Genomic DNA, 15,444 nt, shown 5'->3' on the forward strand with positions numbered 1-15,444 from the left:
ACATCATCGGAGTGAAAATGTTGCATTCTAGCATTTTTCGTCATTAATCTGGAGACAGCTCTGTAGTGTCATAAAATCTGATTTTAAACCTAACCCTAACCTTAACTCTAAACTTAACCACACTTCTAACCCTAATGCTTAACACTAACCTTAAATTACATTTGTACAATACAGCCATTTTTGACTTTGCAGCTGGCCTATCCAAGGGGAAACTTGCGAAAATGTTATAGGTGTCAATGGCTTGTCTGAAGTAATTTCAGATTAGAAGGGGTGTAGTTGAAGCAATGACTGGTCAGTTTGTCTGATTCTGTCTCAGTGTAAAGATGTAGGATCTTAATTTTGATCACTCTTTTGTTGCGGAGAATTGCAAACTTGTAGTGTATTTGAGTTTTAAAGTTTGTAAATTCCACTTAGAAAATTCAGACTTAATTTGCCCCAATGAAAATTGTACCAACCCCTACAAAAAATGTCAGTTAATTATAATCCATATAATAATTCACATTTCCTGATGCTGCAGTATTATTTTCCTGCTGTATCAAACTGGCTCAAATGAAGATCCTACATCTCTATGTAATAGAGATCTAAAGAGCAGCTAACTTTGTCCAACTATAGTGTTGTAGAGAACGACAGTGTTGTAGAGAACGACAGTGTTGTAGAGAACGACAGTGTTGTAGAGAACGACAGTGTTGTAGAGAACGACAGTGTTGTAGAGAACGACAGTGTTGTAGAGAACGACAGTGTTGTAGAGAACGACAGTATTGTAGAGAACGACAGTATTGTAGAGAACGACAGTGTTGTAGAGAACGACAGTGTTGTAGAGAACGACAGTGTTGTAGAGAACGACAGTGTTGTAGAGAACGACAGTGTTGTAGAGAACGACAGTGTTGTAGAGAACGACAGTGTTGTAGAGAACGACAGTGTTGTAGAGAACGACAGTGTTGTAGAGAACGACAGTGTTGTAGAGAACGACAGTATTGTAGAGAACGACAGTGTTGTAGAGAACGACAGTGTTGTAGAGAACGACAGTGTTGTAGAGAACGACAGTGTTGTAGAGAACGACAGTGTTGTAGAGAACGACAGTGTTGTAGAGAATGACAGAGTTGTAGAGAACGACAGTATTGTAGAGAACGACAGTGTTGTATAGAACGACAGTGTTGTAGAGAACGACAGTGTTGTAGAGAACGACAGTGTTGTAGAGAACGACAGTGTTGTAGAGAACGACAGTGTTGTAGAGAACGACAGTGTTGTAGAGAACGACAGTGTTGTAGAGAACGACAGTGTTGTATAGAACGACAGTGTTGTAGAGAACGACAGTGTTGTAGAGAACGACAGTGTTGTAGAGAACGACAGTGTTGTAGAGAACGACAGTGTTGTAGAGAACGGCGGGTCAGTGCTATCAATGGTGCAGCTGTAGAACTTTTTGAGGATCTGAGGGCCCATGCCAAATCTGTTCCGCCTCCTCCTGAGGGGGAAGAGGCGTTGTCGTGCCCTTTTCATGACTGTGTTGGTGTGTGTCTACCAGGCCTACCACCGTCGTGATGTTCGCAAACTTGATGGTGTTGGAGTCGTGTGCGGCCACTCAGGCGTGGGTGAACAGGGAGTACAGGAGGGGACTAAGCACGCACCCCTGAGGGGCCCTTGTGTTGAGGGTCAGTGCGGCTGATGTGTTGTGGCCTACCCTCGCCACACGGGGAAGTCCAAGATCCAGTTGCAGAGGGAGGTGTTCAGTCCCAGGGTCCTTAGCTGAGTGATGAGCTTGGCGGTTACCATGGAGTTGAACCCTGAGCTGTATTCAATGAACTTGTCAGGTCAAAGGGAATTTAGGGAAGTGTTGGCTAATGTTGCATTTCATGTGGACTTTCTCTCAGAAATCCATTTTGATATGAGGATGGGAATGAAAACAGAAAAGAGGTGGTTAATACAAAAAACAGACTGCACCACCAAGCTATACCTCAGCACCACTACAATGACATTCTGCATAATTTTTTATCAAATCCATTAGACATAACCTATGTCATTATGGTAGATAAAGAAGCTTTGAAAAACTTAATGTGGCCTATATCTGCCCACAGTATCAGGCTACAGTACATGGGTCATCTCACACTCAGACATTGTGGATGAGTGTTCTTATTGATTCCACGGTGGGCTCTGTCTGCAGTGTTGCTCTTCGGCCAACGCTTGATGTGACAATGTGGCTAATAGCCACTGGTTACTATAGAGATGAGGGAGAGGAGAGGAATGCGCCAGCCAGCCATCAGACCCCGGCCTGCATCTCAAATGGCACCCTATTCGATTATACATTCCTAGGACCCGACAAAGCTCAGACTGCAGCCTACAACGTCGTCACACAGACACTTCTATCAGACTGCAGCAAATTCCAACCAATCAACTGGAGGAGCCTTTGGCTAACGTGTACTAGTTCTGGGAAATCCTCTTGTATCAATGTTAACCACATTGTCTCATGAAGATATAATCCGACCTTTCAGAGTAAAGTGGGTAATTGTCATACTGATCACATAAGTTATTGTCATGACCAAAATTGATTTCCAAAATGAAATGTGTATCTTTATAGACCAGGTATGTTAACAGGGTTTCTAGTAGTCGCAAATATCCACAACGTATCAGTGTTTCACTCTCTTGAAATGCGTAAAGTCCTTTGATTATTTAAAGACTATGCAACCACCCCCTAATGTTATGATACACTTAACAGTATGGCCTGCATATTTATTCTAATATATATTGCATAAAAAGGATGCAAATAGCCAACAGATGAAGGCGAAAGGCTTAGCAATTGAAAGTGGATGAGAGGCTCTTCAGGTCATCACTGCCTCAGCAACAGCTATACTTCCAGCACACACTCACTCTCTCAATTCAATTATCTTTATTGGCATGACGTAACAATATACATATTGCCAAAGCTTACTTTTGATATTTACAATATTCAATGGGGTTAGGCAGAGCAGAGACGACAAAATACTTGTCATTTCACTCATACAACAATATAGCCTAATATTAAATTACAGTATGTTTACAATATCAACAATATTATTTTACACTTTCCAAATTACACTTTATATATTCACACAGTTTAAGGGGGCACGTTTGTCATGATGACAAGGTGAATGTGCTCTCTACGGAAATGGCTCAACAGAATCATTCAGATTGTCCAAAGCACAGCCTATAACAATCTCGTATAACTGACGGATGTGTCCTTTCATTTTTGGAAAAGGACAAAGTAGAAGTAGAAACTGATGTGGCATTGCTCATCTCCACAGTGGGAATCCGGTTGACATGGGTGTCTTGATTAGAGGTCAGCTGGTGAACCTACAGTACATAAACAAAAGAGAAGTACACCTGATGTTAGAATATCCCTTCTTCAGGTCACCTATAACATCAGTTGTGATGGTTGTGTTTAATTCATTCAGGTGTTTTAGTGTCATATAAAGATTAAATCTATTGTTGGGCTGGAACAACCAATAGTCAACACATCAGGTTGTCCGATCCCATTTTGGCCTTTGTCCTATGCTGTAATGTCCATACATTTCCCCTCCAGTTATCAATGGCTTATCATATGAATATGATAATATGAATATGATAATATTTGGAGTTTTTTTGGACAATAATGTCCTCCAGGCTATATGGACAATTTGCGTCACTGCTTTTCACGGTCATGGCTAGAAGGTATCCAGCTTTTGTCAAATTAATGTAATATTTGACATTTCATAGCAGATTAAGAAAATTTATGCAGCAGGTTAGGAGAATTAGGTTAAATTTAGGGAAAAAAATAGGGTTAGATAAAATGCAAAAATATAAATGTTTACGTTAATTTGACAAAAGCTGGATCCCTTTTATCCAGGACCACTTTTCAGCCTAGATTACATGGTTGCTTTCAAGACGAGTTCGTTTTTATTTATTTGTTGTCAGTGTCAGTAGAGTAGGCCTAGACTACCATCGTATTAAACAATATTCTCCCCTCCAGTCATATAAAGTGTAGTAGAATTGCATTAAATGTTTATCAAAGACTACATTCCCCCCTCTGCAAAGGAAAGAAATGTCTCTGGTATAGCCTATAAACCTATGCCACTACGTGTTTATTATGAGCCTAAATTATCACTATCCAATCTACTCCTCAGGCTTACATTAGTCTGCAAATGCGATGCTAGAGGAATGCATGCAATACTTTGTTATAAAGGGTGAAAAATTGCTTCGCCAAAACATGAAACTCAAGCGACACATGCTAATAACTAATGCTAATAACTAGACTACAAGCTAGCTAACAACTGCTTATCAGAACAGCGAAACTAAACTCGAAATCGATCAGATTTGATTTAACAGTAATGAAATTATCGTAGCAAACCTTGTATTGACTGCTGTCTGTGTTGAGGTCTTGACGGGCCAAAAGGTTAATTCTCTTTTCTGACAGTCCTTGAGTCTTATCTCGTTGATGTCACCAATGAGGTTTCATGATTGCGGGGAATCTGCCTTGTTAGAGCAGCAACTAGTTTTAGGCACTGTTATCATGCAGTTTGGGGTAGCCACTCAGCTGTTGTTGTCAAAAGAATCAATGCGGTGGTCTTCCAACATGGCCACCAGGAGGCGTTCTACATCAACCGCAAGCCTTCTGTATCTTCTGGTGGAAGAATGAAATTGTATGAATTTAAATGAAAATATGGAAGGAAAGATTAAAATGTATTGTTTACATTGTTTACAAGCTTGTTTGGCTGGTAGCTTATTCTTAAGATGTTTATGGCTGATGGTGAAGCATGATGTGCAGTCTTTAGGGTGTCTAAATAATGTGGAAATTGAGAAAGTTGAGGTGACTAAACTGCTTGGCGTAACCCTGGATTGTAAACTGTCATTGTCAAAACATATTGATACAACAGCAGGTACGATGGGGAGAAGTCTATTCATAATAAAGCGTTACATTCTTAACAGCACTATCAACAAGGCAGGTCCTAGCTTTGTCGCACCTGGACTACTGTTCAGTCACGTGGTCAGAACAGGGCAACACGGCTGGACCTTGGATGTACACAGAGAGCTAAAATGATAAATATGCATGTCAATCTCTCCTGGCTCAAAGTGGAGGAGAGATTGACTTCATCACTACTTGTATTTGTGAGAGGCATTGACATGCTGAATGCACCGAGCTGTCTGTTTGAACTACTGGCACACAGCTCGGACACCCATGCATGCCCCACAAGACATGCCACCAGAGATCTCTTCACAGTCCCCAAGCCCAGAACAGATTTTTATACGTTGGTAACCATTTTATAAAATAAATAAGGCACCCGAGGCAGTGCTGTATCATGAAGAGAGTCACAGGTAAATGGGTTGCCTCGCGTGCCTTGTTGCTTAAATACATTATATTGGCATGGCCTTCTTTCAGACTGTGCAAATAGCTGCAAATCTACTCCAATGTTTTAATGCAGAGCAACCTGGTCTCAGAGCATTTCGTATTACTCTGTACGTAAATCTGAGACCATCCATTTAGTATGATATGTTAAATTTCGTGTGGTATGTATTCATTTGTGGATGACCATCACCCATTGCGTATGCTATGTTATGAATGACAATTTGTATTATATGTTACAAATTTGCTAAATGTACTGAATTCGAAAAACGTATGATATGTTACGAATTCTAGCTAGGTGGCTAATGTTAGCGAGCTTGCTAAGATTAGCTAGACTAGGAGTTAGCGGTTAGAGGTTACGGTTAAATTTAGGAGTTAGATTAAAGGGTTAAGGTTAGGGGAACGGATAGCTAAAAGGGTTAAGGTTTGGGTTAGGTGAAGGGTTAGCTAAAAGGTTTAAGGTTTGGGTTAGGGGAAGGCTTAGCTAACATGCTAAGTAGTTGCAAAGTAGCTAATTAGCTAAAATGCTCAGGTTGTCCATGATGAGATTCAAGCTCGCAACATTTGGTTTTCTAGACGTTTGCGTTATACGTCCACCCATCCACCCTTACCAAACACCCTCCTTTTGTTCTTGCCTTAAGTAGCCATCTGTCTTATGTAACCACACAAAATGCAACATATCATACTAAATGGAGTGTTCTGATTTACATACAGAATAATACAAAATGCTCTGAGACCAGGGTGATTGGAGAGATGCACCTACAATGCTGAAAAGCAGCTGCCAGCTCTTGCACCATTACAAGTTTACACATAGGGCACATTACATTCAGAAACCAGTGTAACTGATATTTTTTGCTTCAACAAGTACGTCAACAAAATGGCTCAATAAAAAACAAACATATATACGTATATTAATATTTATTTTGCAAATGCAGGCAATCTGCTATAACTTTATGTAAACCAGTTTTTAATTGGCACAAATGACGATAAATAATCTCTTTAGTTGTACATTCCATTCTATCATGTCCAAAGAGCTAGCATAGGCTTCAGCAGGAGCGATGCGTAAGGAAAGGCTATCCAGTACAATGGATTGTTCCGCATCTTGCATCTTGACCTATGACATGCTGCTATTCTTGCCCACAACAGAACTCCCTAACTGAACACCCAGATAATTATAAAAGTACGCTAGATTACCCATACATTGATGTATTTGCAGACATTTCTATTATCCACAGTGTCCTTGTGACAATCCTACAGTATTTGCAAAAGTTTACAAAGGAGATATGCCTACTTTTAGAATACTTCAGCATGCATTTACAGTTGTTCCGTAGGCTACTACAGTTTGTTTTAACACTGGTACAAGTCAACATGAATATTTTAGAAACGAATAGACTGGATTCTACAATCTAGTAGGCCTTGGCCTTGAAAACTGTAAAATATTATATTCAAACCACGACTCCATTGGTTTTGTGAAACATTCATCAGAGTTCGCCTTTGATTTAATGGTCCAAGTCTTTGTCCCTAGACTTTCCTTCGTCTTTTAGCTCTTGAAACACCTCCGTGAAAAAGTAAGAGTCTGCATTTAACTGCAACATTTTGTCACTTGTGTTATTGATGATGCTCATAGAACTATCCCAGAAATGATCCTCATTGGCCATAATCATGAATGGTTTCAGACGGTAAGATATCTCATGACCCATGTACGAGTAGGATAGACAAAGACAGAGCAGGATGATACTATGGAGTTCGGATGCGCTATCGATATCATCGGGTATCGATTCCTTACAGAGCAGGTAGACGAAGATCAAGTTAGCAGTTGTAATGAATCCCTGGTCCTGCCAGCCTTGGAGGAGAAGGGTTTGGTCGACATTACGGAACTATATAATGACCTCACTGTAAGTGAGCTTCACTTTAAATCATATCCGGCATGTCAATTCTCCCAGACAGCGCAACAGCTCGCCGGTCGATGCCTGGACAATCACACACCTCGGTGAGAGGAGGTCTACTTTGCTAGGTTGCTTTTGGACAGCTAAGAGTTTCACATTCTCAGAGGGGACCTAGGGTTGAAGACTTTGGGTAGTAACCATCGGCACTGGTACAGTGAGTGGTCCTTTCTTACCATCTGTACTCGATTGCTGGGATTTCTTGTTATTTTCATTATTAAGCTGATTTACGTGGCTGTTGTTCACCTGTGAGGCGTTTGGGTTGACTTTCTTGCAACTCTTTTTCTTGGTCGAGTTGACAACCATTTTCTTAAATGTGAGAGCTGAGACAAGCATGGACTGCTTTTTTACGCTCCCCGTTTTGATTCCATGGTCCCCCTCTTTTCTGTCACCCAGAATAGCCTCCTTCTTTGATGTTGGGTATATGGAGAGCACCGTTCCCATCCTATAACCTTCTCTTCACAGCTACGGCCTGGAGAGATGACGTTCCTCCCCTGCAGAGAATTCACTCTGGGATACGGTGGCGGTCAAGTCAGAGCACCACAAACACTCAACAGTAAACAGACATAACTTTACACTCAGTGAGGGATTTAGAGACAGTCAAAAGCAGCAGGGATAATTCTGTAAACAAGGCTTAGTTGTTCAAATCTGAAGAATTTGCCTACCCCCATACATAGGGAAAGACTGTCAGCTGGTTGGACCAATGAGAGAGATAATCAGTGAACACATCACATTTCATTGGATATAATTTTCGAGAACAAGCTTCCATTGATAGATAACCTCATTAAGAAGACTTTAAACATCTAGACTTACATTGCGCAAAGCAATATGAATAATTTGAGAAAATGAAAGGTATTGAAAGGGCCTACAGGGGAAGGCATACTTTCATGGGAATTTAGGGCTTTTAAAGTAAGTACATTATATAAAGTACAACCAGTGTTGGGAAAGCTACTCTGAAAATATAAACTCAGCAAAAAAAGAAACGTCCTCTTACTATCAACTGCGTTTATTTTCAGAAAACTTAACATGTGTAAATATTTCTATGAACATAAGATTCAACAACTGAGACATAAACTGAACAAGTTCCACAGACATGTGACTAACAGACATGGAATAATGTGTGCCTGAACAAAGGTGGAGGGGGGGGGGGGGGGGGGCAAAATAAAAAGTAACAGTCAGTATATGGTGTGGCCACCAGCTGCATTAAGTATTGCAGTGCATCTTCTCCTCATGGACTGCACCAGATTTGCCAGTTCTTGCTGTGAGATTTTACCCCACTCTTCTAGCAAGGCACCTGCATGTTCCCGGACATTTCTGTGGGGAATGGCCCTAGCTCTCACCCCCCGATCCAACAGGTCCCAGACGTGCTCAATGGGATTAAGATCCAGGCTCTTCGCTGGCCATGGCAGAACACTGACATTCCTGTCTTGCAGGAAATCACACACAGAACGAGCAGTATGGCTGGGGGCATTGTCATGCTGGAGGGTCATGTCAGGATGAGCCTGCAGGAAGGGTACCACATGAGGGAAGAGGATGTCTTCTCTGTAATGCACAGCGTTGAAATTGCCTGCAATCACAACAAGCTCAGTCCAATGATGCTGTGACCCTCCACCTCCAAATCGATCCCACTCTAGAGTACAGGCCTCGGTGTAATGCTCCTTCCTTCAACGATAAACATGAATCGGACCATAACCCCTGGTGAGACAAAAACACAACTCGTCAGTGAAGAGCACTTTTTGCCAGTCCAGTCTGGTCCAGTGAAGGTGGGTTTGGGCCCATAGGTGACGTTGTTGCCGGTGATGTTTGGTGAGGACCTGCCTTACAACAGGCCTACAAGTCCTCAGTCCAGCCTCTCTCAGCCTATTACGGACAGTCTGAGCACTGATGGAGGGATTGTGTGTTCCTGGTGTAACTCAGGCAGTTGTTGTTGCTACCATCCTGTACCTGTGGATGTTCAGATGTACCGATCCTGTGCAGGTGTTGTTACATGCGGTCTGCCACTGCGAGGACGATCAGCTGTCCATCCTGTCTCCCTGTAGTGCTGTCTTAGGCGTCTCACAGTACGGACATTGCAATTTATTGCCCTGGCCACACCTGCAGTCCTCATGCCTCCTTGCAGAATGCCTAAGGCACATTCACGCAGATGAGCAGGGCATCTTTCTTTTAGTGTTTTTCAGAGTCAGTAGAAAGGCCTCTTTAGTGTCCTAAATTTTCATAACTGTGACCTTAATTGCCTACCGTCTGTAAGCTGTTAGTGTCTTAACAACCGTTCTTGTAACGGCAGCCTTCCTTCTCTTCAAGAGAAGAGGAGGTGTAGCAGGGATCGGACCAACAAGCAGCGTAGCCAGTGCTCAACATGTTTAATTAAATGATAAACAGAGAACACTTACAAATACAAAATAACAAAAAGTGGCAAACCGATACAGTCCTAGCTGGTGCAGAGAAAACACAGAGACAGGAAACAACCACCCACAAAACCCCAACACAAAACAAGCCACCTATATATGATTCCCAATCAGAGACAACACAAAACATCTGCCTCTGATTGAGAACCATATTAGGCCAAACATAGAAACGGACAAACTAGACACACAACATAGAATGCCCACCCAGCTCACGTCCTGACCAACACTAAAACAAGCACAACACACAAGAACTATGGTCAGAACGTGACAGTACCCCCCTCCTGAGGTGCGGACTCCGAACGCACCCCTAGAACTCAAGGGGAGGGTCTGGGTGGGCATCTGTCCGCGGTGGCGCAGGACGAGGCCACCACTCCACCATTGTCTTTGTCCCCCTCCTTAGCGTCCTTTGAGTGGCGACCCTCGCCCCCAACCTTGGCCTAGGAATCCTCACCAAGGTCCCCACTAAACTGAGGAGACAGCTCAGGACAGAGAGGTAGCTCAGGACAGAGAGGTAGCTCAGGACAGAGGGGCAGCTCTGGACTGAAGGACAGCTCCGGACAGAGAGGCAGCTCTGGACTAAAGGGCAGCTCCGGACTGAGGGGCAGCTCCGGACTGAGGGGCAGCTCCGGGCTGAGGGGCAGCTCATGACTGAAGGGCAGCTCATGACTGGCAGGCAGCTCATGACTGGCAGGCAGCTCATGACTGGCAGGCAGGTCTGGCAGCTCCTGACTGGCGGGCGGCTCTGGCAGCTCCTGACTGGCGGGCGGCTCTGGCAGCTCCTGACTGGCGGGCGGCTCTGGCCGCTCCTGACTGGCTGGCGGCTCTGGCAGCTCCTGACTGGCTGACAGCTCTGGCAGCTCCTGACTGACGGACGGCTCTAGCGGCTCCTGACTGACGGACGGCTCTAGCGGCTCCTGACTGACGGGCGGCTCTAATGGCTCGGGACAGACGGGTGGCTCAGACGGCGCTGGGCAGACGGGTTTCTCAGACGGCGCTGGGCAGGCAGGCAGCTCAGACGGCGCTGGGCAGACAGGCAGTGCAGGCGGCGTTGGACAAACGGCCGACTCTGACCTTCTGAGGCGCACAGTAGGCCTGGTGCGTGGTGCCGGAACTGGTGGTACCGGACTGGAGACACGCACCTCAAGGCTAGTGCGGGGAGCAGGAACAGGGCACACTGGACTCTCGAGGCGCACTATTGGCCTGGTGCGTGGTACCGGAACTGGTAGTACCGGACTGGAGACACGCACCTCAAGGCTAGTGCGGGGAGCAGGAACAGGGCACACTGGACTCTCGAGGCGCACTATAGGCCTGGTGCGTGGTACCGGAACTGGTAGTACCGGACTGGAGACACGCACCTCAAGGCTAGTGCGGGGAGCAGGAACAGGGCACACTGGACTCTCGAGGCGCACTATAGGCTTGGTGCGTGGTGCCGGAACTGGAGGTACTGGGCTGGAGTCACGCACCATAGGGAGAGTGCTTGGAGGAGGAACAGAGTTCTGGAGACGCACAGGAAGCCTGGTGCGTGGTGTAGGCACTGGTGGTACTGGGCTGGGGCGGGAAAGTGGCGCCGGATATACCGGACCGTGCAGGCGTACTGGCTCCCTTGAGCACTGAGCCTGCCCAACCTTACCTGGTTGAATGCTCCCCGTAGCCCGACCAGTGCGGGGAGGTGGAATAACCCGCACTGGGCTGTGTTGGCGAACCGGGGACACCATGCGTAAGGCTGGTGCCATGTATGCCGGCCCGAGGAGACGCACTCGAGACCAGACGCGTTGAGCCGGCTTCATGGCACCTGGCTCAATGCTCACTCTAGCCCGGCCGATACGTGGAGCTGGAATGTACCGCACCGGGCTTAGCACACGTACAGGAGACACCGTGCACTCTTCCGCATAACACGGTGTCTGCCCGTACTCCCGCTCCCCACGGTAAGCATGGGAAGTGGGCGCAGGTTTCCTACCTGACTTCGCCACGCTACCCTTTATCCCCCCCCCAAGACATTTTTGGGGTTTCTTCTCGGCCTTCCAGCCACGCTTCCGTGCTGCCTCCTCATACCATCGCTCCTGGGCTTTAGCTGCCTCCATCTCTTCACGAGAGCGGCGATATTCTCCAATGTGAGCCCAGTGTCCTTTTCCCTCCAAAATGTCCTCCCATGTCCAGGAGTCCTGTGTAGTGGGCCGCTGCTGCTGCTGCTGCCCGTAGCCACGCTGCTTGGTCTGAGATTGGTGGGTGGTTCTGTAACGGCAGCCTTCCTTCTCTTCAAGAGAAGAGGAGGTGTAGCAGGGATCGGACCAACATGCAGCGTAGCCAGTGCTCAACATGTTTAATTAAATGATAAACAGAGAACACTTACAAATACAAAATAACAAAAAGTGGCAAACCGATACAGTCCTAGCTGGTGCAAAGAAAACACAGAGACAGGAAACAACCACCCACAAAACCCCAACACAAAACAAGCCACCTATATATGATTCCCAATCAGAGACAACACAAAACATCTGCCTCTGATTGAGAACCATATTAGGCCAAACATAGAAACGGACAAACTAGACACACAACATAGAATGCCCACCCAGCTCACGTCCTGACAAACACTAAAACAAGCACAACACACAAGAACTATGGTCAGAACGTGACAGTTCCACAGGTGCATGTTCATTATTTGCTTATGGTTCATTGAACAAGCATGGGAAACAGTCTTTAAACCCTTTACAATGAAGATCTGAAAATTACTTAGATTTTTACGAATTATCTTTGAAAGACAGGGTCCTGAAAAAGAGACGTTTCTTTTTTTGCTGAGTTAAGTTTAACCAGCTACAGTAGCAATTACTTCACACCGGAAGAGGTTAAGAACATGAACTGTTTGCAACGTCTGGCGAGATCCGCGCTCATATCCGGGAAAAGCCTGACCCTCTTGCCATCGATGGTGATGTCCCCTTTGGCTCTTGCGAGTTTCAGTATCTTCTCTCTGTCCTGGAAACGGAGGAACCTGATCAGGACGGCCCGTGGGGGCTCATCTGGCCGGGGTTTCGGCGCTTATGCTCTGTGGGCGCTTTCGATTTGCAATGGCTTGGTGAAGTTGATTATGCCTAGGACATCAGGGATCCATTGAGTGAAGAAACGGACCGAGTCACGGCCCTCGCTGTCCTCTTTCAATCCCACCACACGGATATTGTTATGTCTGTTCTGTTTCTCTGGTCTACCTTGTTTTTGAGGTAGGCATTGTCCTTCTGCAGTTGTATCAGAACCTGGTCATGTCGAGTGATGGTATCTTCAACTGTGCTAATGCGCAACTCAGCCTCAGTCGTTCTCAAAAGGAGATCATTCATGGAGGATTTCAGGTCGTCAATGGAAGAATGGAGTGCAGCCGATTTCTTGTCAATTTTCAGAGAAAGACCTTTGTTACCATCCTGAATTTCCCGGAGGAGAGTAGCCAGAGACAGCATGTACGAGCCTGCCAAGAGCAACAGTCTGGAACTGTCGTCTGAGTTATGAGGGCTAATGCTAATCTTGCTAGCTGTAGCGTTATCGTTATCTTGGGAATCAATGACGTTTTGATCGTCCTTCTTGCCTCTCGGTCGGAGGTCCATGGCTCTTTGGGAAGGTAAGTACTTGACAATTTATCAGCCGATGTTAGAATATTGTTTCAACGTTGTTATTTAGGTAATAATGGAATAACTTTGAAGAGCTCGGTTTGTCAACGTCTGCTCAGCTCTGCGGCATCACGTGCTCCCCCATTCTTTCAATTTTTTAAGAATGGATTTAATGGTGCTCTGTGCGATGTTCAAAGTTTCTGATATTTCTTTCTAACCCAACCCTGATATGTACTTCTCCACAACTTTGTCCCTGACCTGTTTAGAGAGCTCCTTGGTTTTCATGGTGCCACTTGCTTGGTGGTGTTGCAGACTCTGGGGCCTTTCAGAACAGGTGTATATATACTAAGATTATGTGACAGATCATGTGACACTTAGATTGCACACAGGTGGACTTTATTTAACTAATTATGTGACTTCTGAAGGTAATTGGTTGCACCAGACATTATTTAGGGGCTTCATAACAAAGGGGGTGAATACATATGCACGCACCACTCTTCCTTTTTTTAATATATATTTTTTAACAAGTTCTTTTTTCAATTTCTGACTATTTTGTGTATGTCCATTACATGAAATCCAAATAGAAATCTATTTAAATTACAGGTTGTAATGCAACAAAATCGGAAAAACGCCAAGGGGGATGAATACTTTTGCAGGGCAGTGAATTGATAAGACAGACAGTAGAAGTGTGAAGTGGTGTCAGGTGAAAGGTGCTCTTATCTAACAAGACTTCAATGAATATTGATGATGGGGAATGATCAAATCAATCACTGATCAGCTCTTGTTTTAGAAACTGTTAATACGTTTATTCCATTTCCTGCTATTGAATATTCTCAGTCTGGGGCTAATCAATCCATTTTTATTAAAACTTATCAATGTGTATTGACTTCCCCCTCTCAAAAAATGATGTTCAGGCAGATATGAGCTAACAGTTGGCCATGCTTCAAGCTGATGATCCTTTTGGAACACTAACACATGTGCGCAGAGGGAGGAAAGAGACAGTGTTGCAGAAGGGGCAGATTTGATAGTGTTTCAAATATTTGGTTTTGCGCTGGCACTGGACGTGGGAATATGCAAAGTGATTCCTGTGAAAGTTTGATTCAGTCTCAGCAGGGTCCGGGCAGGAGCTGCCTCATACTGTCAGTCTGCCGTAGAGAGATGACTGCTGTCAGGAAAAGGGGGGAGGGGGGTTAGAGAGAGAGCAAAAGAGAGGGAGGGATGGAGAGGGAGAGAGAGAGAGAGAGCGAAAGAAGGAAAGAGAGAGAGGGACAGAGAGGGAGGGGGAGTGAGTGAGTGGGTGTGAGAGTAGAGAGAAGTGACAGGCTTCACATCACATCTGTTCACTAACAACAATTGGAGTTGGGTGGAGGAAATGGCTTGTGTCCAAATCCACCAGATGTAGAATATCGGTTGGAAGTAAAACGCAACTTGCACCACAATACTATTCATGACAACCAATAGCACATAATAGGAAAATAGTGAAGTTGCACAGACAAAACTAAATGAACATCAACATTTATTTTACATTTATTGTGGTTATTGTAATTTTGATGAGTTCTCAATCAAGTTTACATTATTATTTAAGCGTCTTGATTAACTCAATGGTCGAGCACTTGCTGTGCTGAAACACTGAAAAGCTTGCTTTCCATTCTCACAGTTGCGTTCTCCACCTTGTGGTCATTTAGTGCTAGTGATAGTGCAGAGTACCAACCTGTGTTCCAAAATGTCATAATAAAAGTGTCTATTCCTATTTTCAGTTTTTATGACAATGTAACAAAACTTTACATTATGTTTTAATTGCATTTACTAATTTAGAAAGAGAGGGTCATGTCATTTTGAAAATTGTTATTATACAGTGCAAACTTTTAACTGTAGGGTACACAGATTCAATTGAGTATTTTTTGTATTCTTGTAGTGCATCAGGAACTAAGTGCTAGTTGTTTCTGAACTATTGAAAACGAACACCAGGGTGCAGGCTCGTCCCTCAGTCAGACATACAGTGAATGTGTCCCAATAGTGAGTATATGCCCTATGGTATCTATGGAGGCAGCTTGTTGATCTATTCTGTCAGCAAGTCTTCACCACTTCAAGCAAGCATTTTAATTAGTCCAGACGGTGAAATGGTAGACCCCAATGCCTCTATCAGGGTAATATTG

General features: G+C 44.5%; 1 long non-coding RNA gene and 1 pseudogene across 1 annotated transcript; both read right to left on the reverse strand.

The window, feature by feature from the left end:
* Nucleotides 1-2,864: 2,864 nt before the first annotated feature.
* LOC129816989 (uncharacterized) lies at nt 2,865-4,580 on the reverse strand. Its single transcript, XR_008753645.1, has 2 exons — nt 4,358-4,580; nt 2,865-3,324 (listed from the first exon to the last, which is right to left on the reverse strand). It is a non-coding gene; the product is annotated as an uncharacterized LOC129816989 (long non-coding RNA).
* A 2,269-nt stretch (nt 4,581-6,849) lies between these two features.
* On the reverse strand, nt 6,850-7,737 carry LOC129817008 (cyclin-dependent kinase 5 activator 1-like; annotated as a pseudogene).
* Nucleotides 7,738-15,444: the final 7,707 nt, after the last annotated feature.

The sequence above is a fragment of the Salvelinus fontinalis genome, chromosome 19, assembly GCF_029448725.1.
Source record: "Salvelinus fontinalis isolate EN_2023a chromosome 19, ASM2944872v1, whole genome shotgun sequence".
Taxonomy (NCBI): Eukaryota; Metazoa; Chordata; class Actinopteri; order Salmoniformes; family Salmonidae; genus Salvelinus; species Salvelinus fontinalis.